The sequence below is a fragment of the Oncorhynchus nerka genome, linkage group LG24 (genome assembly GCF_034236695.1).
Source record: "Oncorhynchus nerka isolate Pitt River linkage group LG24, Oner_Uvic_2.0, whole genome shotgun sequence".
Taxonomy (NCBI): domain Eukaryota; kingdom Metazoa; phylum Chordata; class Actinopteri; order Salmoniformes; family Salmonidae; genus Oncorhynchus; species Oncorhynchus nerka.
The window spans coordinates 68,067,662-68,074,090 of NC_088419.1; the positions used below are offsets into that span (position 1 = coordinate 68,067,662).

Sequence of the window (6,429 nt, forward strand, 5' to 3'; positions counted from 1 at the left end):
TTTATAAAAAATGTACACTTGCAAAAAATACAAGAACATGTTTCAATTTAATACAATATGCAAAAAAACTAAATATAGATTTGTCAATAATGGCTGTTGATTCCGAAAACACTTTAGACCGTCTTGAATGGCCTTTTCTATTCAAAACTTAGGAAGTTATCAACTAACCAGCTGAAATAATGCATTGTATATAAATATTATATAAGTGTTCTCAAGCAAAAATATACACAAATAATATATTATCTGATGAAATTGCTTTAAAAAGGGGCACAAGGCAGAGCTGTCCCCTTTCCTCCCTCCTGTTTACACTGGAATTTTAACCTTTTCATACGTGAGTTCCAAATATCTCTAACGGTCACCCCAGCATGAGTTTTTTATGCCTGTGATGTTAGAATGCACTCACCATTCCAAAATATTATTGTTACGCAACAGGACATTTAATCTGCGCTGCCCTCAAACCAAGGCACGCTGCCTGTTTTTTGTAAATTTCTAATTGTTGGTAGTTTTTATTTCCTAAGAACAATTTGAATTGAGGTGTGCTCTGCTTACTCATTAATTCACATAAAAGTAGGCCTTTTTACTTTTGCGGACAATTATTTTGGAGGGAATTTCTGACCGGACAAAATTCCCCAAGCACTTCCCAATTGTTTGTGCAGTTCAAGTCTGCAGACATTTGCGCATCTCCCGTCAGAACAGGATCTGTACACAGGTGTTCACATTTCCCGTCTGGTGCCCGCATCGCAGTCATTGTTGTTTTCATTACTAATAATAACTTTGGAAATATGTATGTTTATATCAAAGTTAGTGCCTTATTACGTCATAATATTTTCTGTATGTCGTCTACTGTAGCTCACTGTATGTATGGAGCATAATATATTTGTGTATATTCCTTATAACCGCAGACACGTGAGGTAACGTTACTCATTTCATAACCTTTATGGTGTAATATTCAATCGTACTTATGTAGCTAGCTACATTATTCTATTATCTCTGTAAAACAATGCTAATTGCATCAGGGAAGTATTAGCTTGTGTTGTATTTTGAAGCTACATTGGCCTTATGACTCCCAAGTGGCTCAGCGGTCTAAGGCACTGCATCGCAGTGCTAGAGGCATCACTATATATACCCTGGTTTGAATCCATGCTGTATCACAACCGGCCGTGATTGGGAGTCCCATAGGGCGTCGTACATTTTGCCTTTGTGTCGTCCAAGTTTGGAAGGTGTAGGCTGTCATTGTAAACAATAATTTGTTCTTAAATTACTTGCCTAGTTAAATAAATAAAACATATATGACCATGGTTTGTTTTCATTTGGCCTATTTAGCATAGCTCTGTTCTGCCCTGTCCTGCCCCCTTGTGGAGATCAACAGTTACTGTTACTGTTTCTATCACGCCCTGACCTTAGATATCTCTGTTTTCCATATATTTTGGTTAGGTTAGTGTCTGACTAGGGTGGGTACTCTAGTGTTGTATGTCTAGGGTTTTGTATGTCTAGGGTTGTTTTAGGTCTAGGAGTTTTGTATTTCTATGTTGGCCTGATATGGTTCCCAATCAGAGACAGCTGTTTATTGTTGTCTCTGATTGGGGATCATATTTTGGCAGCCCTGTTTCCCACATTCTGTTGTGGGATCTTGTCTATGTTGCCTGTCAGCACTCGTTTGTATAGCTTCACGTTTCGTTTTGTTATTTTGTTCAGTGTTTCATTCTTTTAATAAACAAGAATGTATGCATACAACGCTGCGCCTTGGTACGATCCTTATGACGAACGTGACAGTTTCTTACTGTTATAACTCAAATTTGTGATTTTATTATTTTCATTGCGGTGTTTATTACGTTACTTCTTTGTAATATTGTTTTATTGCTATATCCTGATATTGTATTCCAATTACTAATAATTCCTCTTTATTCTGTACTTTCAGAAACCAAACGCACAAACGTTATTTGCCAATATCATAACTGGAACTGGACATGTTTGGAGCTGAAGATGGAGGTTTTTGTATGCTAACGTACACTCCTTAAAACCTGTTAGAGATAGGGGGCAGTATTTCCCCTTTGGATGAATTGCGTGCCCATAGTGAACTGCATCAAAATCTGTCCTAAATTGCTAATATATGCATATTATTATTAATATTGGATAGAAAACACTCTGACGTTTCTAAACCCGTTTGAATTATGTCTGTGAGTATAACAGAACTCACAGGGCAGGCAATCTTCCAAACTAGTTTTGAAATCCTGAAAGTTGGGGCAACTTTGACGACATCGCCCCCTCCCTTCCCAACAAGATATGGATCTGGAAACACTTCCTATGTCTTCCACTAGATGTCCTCATTCAGTAGAAAGTGTAATGGAGCATTTGCTGTGAACTTTGACCTAATGGGAAGGAAAGTAGTAAGTGTCGCAAAAGATTTCCATGTGCTTGAGGCGCGTTTGCGTTTGAGTGCTTCGGCTGTTCCAATCAGCCCCAGATGAAAATGAATGGTCTGGTTGGAATGCTATTCAATCTGTATGATTATAACATCCTGAAGATTGATTCTGCACTTAGTTTGACCAGTTTCGTCGACCTGTAATATGTAATGATGGAAGTTTTGATGCAAAGTTATCCTGGACCAGAAGTAATTTTTTGGGCATTTGAGCTGAAAGTGGTAGCAAATGCTGCTACATATAGACACTAGAATTGAACATTATGAAACAAAACGATTTATTGTTGAACTAGGACTCCTTGCACTACATTCTGATGGAAGATCATCAAAGGTAAGGGAATATTTATGTTGTAATTTTGTGTTTCTGTTGACTCCAACAATAGCGGAGAAATATTGTTACGTCTGAGCGCCGTCTCAGATTATTGCAATGTTAGGCTTTTTCCGTAACGTAAAAAAAAATGTGACACAGCGGTTGCATTAAGAACCAGTGTATCTTTTTAGTTATATGTAGAACATATTTCTTTAGTCAAAGTTTATGATGAGTATTTCTGTTATCTGGCGTAGCTTTCTATAATTCCTCCGGATATTTTGGAGAATTTTCTGAACATGGCGTCAATGTAAACCGAGATTTATGGATATAAAATGCATATTATCGAACAAAACATAAATGTACTGTGTAACATGTCATATGACTGTCATCTGATGAAGATTTTCAAGAGGTTAGTGAATGATTTTTTTTTATCCTGCTTTTGTCATTTTATATTTTGTTGGACAAAATGGCTACGTTTTTTCTTTGTTTTGGTGGTGGTCTAACATAAATATATGCTGTGTTTTCGCCGTAAAACATTTAAAAAATCTGACACGCTGGGTAGATGAACAAGGTGTTTATCTTTCATTTGAGGTATTGGACTTGTTAATTAATGTGTGGAGGTTAAATATTTCTAAGAATATTTTTGCATTCCCTGCGCCACCGTTTCAGCTGAACGGGGGGGTGGAGTTCCTGTAGGGGAACCCATAGCCTTAAGAAGTTTTTAACAGTTGTACTGGATGAAAACACAGCAAGAAAACACATAGGCCAATATGTAATAGTTGTCTATTTTATTGCAGTATTGGTGGTGGTTGGTTGAACAACAACCACAAAAACGTGTTTAACTAGAGGGGGAAAAACGAAATATGCATAACTCATATTTCATATTCATGCAGTGACTGAACAACAACTGCATTTCCACCCCCACCTCTGAAGGCATAGTATCATGGCAGGTCACCTGTCAAGTCACCTGTCAGGTCAGTCAGTCAGTAATTGATGCAGATGTGCCCAATAGTGCTTGAGCATATGATACTCCCCAAAGCATGGTGAAACACATACAGTTGAAGTCGGAAGTTTACATACACTTACGTTGGAGTCATTATAACTTGTTTTTCAACAACTCCACAAATTGCTTGTTGTCAAACTATAGTTTTGGCAAGTTGGTTAGGACATCTACTTTGTGTATGACACCAGTCATTTTTCCAACAATTGTTTACAGACAGATTATTTCACTTACAATTCACTGTATCACAATTCCAGTAGGTCAGAAGTTTACATACACTAAGTTAACTGTGCTTTTAAACAGCTTGGAAAATTCCAGAAAATTATGTCATGGCTTTAGAAGCTTCTGATAGTCAATTGGAGGTGTACCTGTGGATGTACTTCAAGGCCTACCTTCAAACTGAGTGTCTCTTTTGAAAATCAAAAGAAATCAACTAAGACCTCAGATTTTTTTTTCATCTCACCTGTTAGTTAGCGTAGAACTATGTGACCATCAAGGGCAGCAGTGTCGATCAGATGGAAAAATATCTTCATATACTACTTGGTCCTTTTCCGAGTGCATTCCACAAAGCTGTTTATCATGTCCGCCTTATCCACTACCCCCATTTTGAGGTTATAGTCAAGCACACAGTCTGGATTGATCTTTCTCTCTCCCGTCAGGTGGTCCACCTTCCCTGTGGGCGACATTGTTGCTGTATGGACATTGAAAAGGACATGGACGTTTCGTTTGTCATGCCACTTTATTGCCAGTTGTTGACTGTTCTCCTTGAACTCCACCTCCTCTCTCTGCAACTTCCTGCATCCAAATGCCGACATCCCCTTCCTGTTCGACCTGACTGTGCCACAGGTCCCTGTGCTGTTGGAGAGCAGAAGCTGGAAGAGTGTGGGACTGCTGTACCAATTGTCCACGTACAAAGTGTGTCCCTTGCTGAGATGAGGAGCCAGCATGGTCATCACCACGGACCCGGACAACCCAAGCCTCGTAATGTTGGATGTCAGTGGTGGACCCTGTGTAAACTATAATATCCTGGACAAATCCTGTCTTCACGTCACACATGACAAAGAACTTGACCCCAAACCTGTGCCTTTTGGAGGGAATATATTGACGCAACGCCAGCCTACCTTTCCATAACATCAGGGACTCATCAATGCATAGGTCCTTGTATGGCACAAAGACCCGACCAACTGCTTATGTCAGGCTGGTAAGAACATTTCTTATTTTGTATAACGGGTCATTTAGGTTGGCAGTAGCATTGTTGACGAAATGCAGGCATTGCAGCAGAACTAGGAAGCAGTCTTGGAAAAAGAGGGTGGCAAAGAAGGGAGTTGCAAACATAGGATCTGTGCTCCAGTATTCTCTTATGGAGTTCCTCTTTACTATTCCCATGAGAAGGACTGTCACCAGGAAGGTACACATTTCACTAATTGTGGTTGTCACCCATTTAACAAGTTTCCCCCCTCACTCCTGGCTCTCTCTTCTCCTGTAGCTCCAAAGCATAGTGATTGGTCTCCTCTACTATGTCTCCCACCAGCTCCTCTGTCAGAAACAACTTGAAACACTCTGCCTCAGATGGAAATGGCAAGGGGCTTTGCACTCCAGACTGGGACTCATCAAGCAAACAGCAGGGCCAGGAGGGGTGAAATGGCTGGTGGCCATCCAGTTACCACAGAGCTCCTGTACTTCATCCACTGTCGGTCTGCCTCCATCACCATCAGCATCTTCAAAGGGACCTGGGACTTCGTCAGTGGACAAGTGTTCCTCAGATTCAGGGTTCTCAATGGCTACAAGGTTGGGGGGCAGCTCCTCACGGTCACTGTCACTGTCAGAATCCGATTCCTGACTTTCATACTCAGACTCATTGTCAGAATTTGTGAGTTGTCTCCTTTTGAAAGACATTGCTAATGCTACAGTTTAGCTCACTAGCTACACACATAAACTACAACACTGAATGGCTCAGTGAGAGGTTGAGTGAGAGGTTACGTGATTGACTGCCAGCACGCGCCACTTGTATCAATAAATCACTATCAGAGAATGTTTGTGGTAATTATTTATGGGTGATTATGCAACTACGGGCACTTCCATGTCCTCAGGTAAATTTTGGGGATTTTATACAAAATAAAACAAATACTTGTATGTTAAGTTCACACTGCAACCACCCCATACTTTTTTAAACACCTCTCTATCAAGTATTTTAGCTACATTTTAGATGCATTGTATACCTCAATTTCACTATTTTGCCCATGTCTCTGACTCAGAATTGTAAGCTTCTACTATGTTTTTCTATGGGAAAACATTAATAATTACGCATTATATAATGTTATGTACTACAGAAAGAGTCAATTAAATAAAATCTATATCAATATTTATTGTGAGTATACCCTTTATATTGTTTTTTTACACAAAATATACCTGTCCTTTGGGAGTGGTGTCATTTCCACCACTGAGGACAAATTCCTCATTAATAAAGTATGCTAGCTGTAATACTAATCAAAGCATGCTAAGCTGTCTGTCAATTTTCTCTAGAAACTGTAGAAATGCCATTTCCATTAGTCATTTCCATCACAAACTTAAGTGTGGTGGAAATGACAAAGTGGTGGAAATGACACAAATTCATTATCTTATTCGTTTTTACTTAACTTTTTATTTTATCTTTTACTTTAGGCTTATTTAATCATGTTTTAAATGAATTGAATCTAGAAA

General features: G+C 39.1%; 1 long non-coding RNA gene across 1 annotated transcript; it reads left to right on the forward strand.

Annotated features, from left to right (window-relative positions):
• The first annotated feature begins 4,565 nt into the window (after positions 1-4,565).
• On the forward strand, positions 4,566-6,091 carry LOC135564405 (uncharacterized). Its single transcript, XR_010460994.1, has 2 exons — positions 4,566-4,930; positions 5,216-6,091. It is a non-coding gene; the product is annotated as an uncharacterized LOC135564405 (long non-coding RNA).
• The last annotated feature ends 338 nt before the right edge of the window (positions 6,092-6,429 follow it).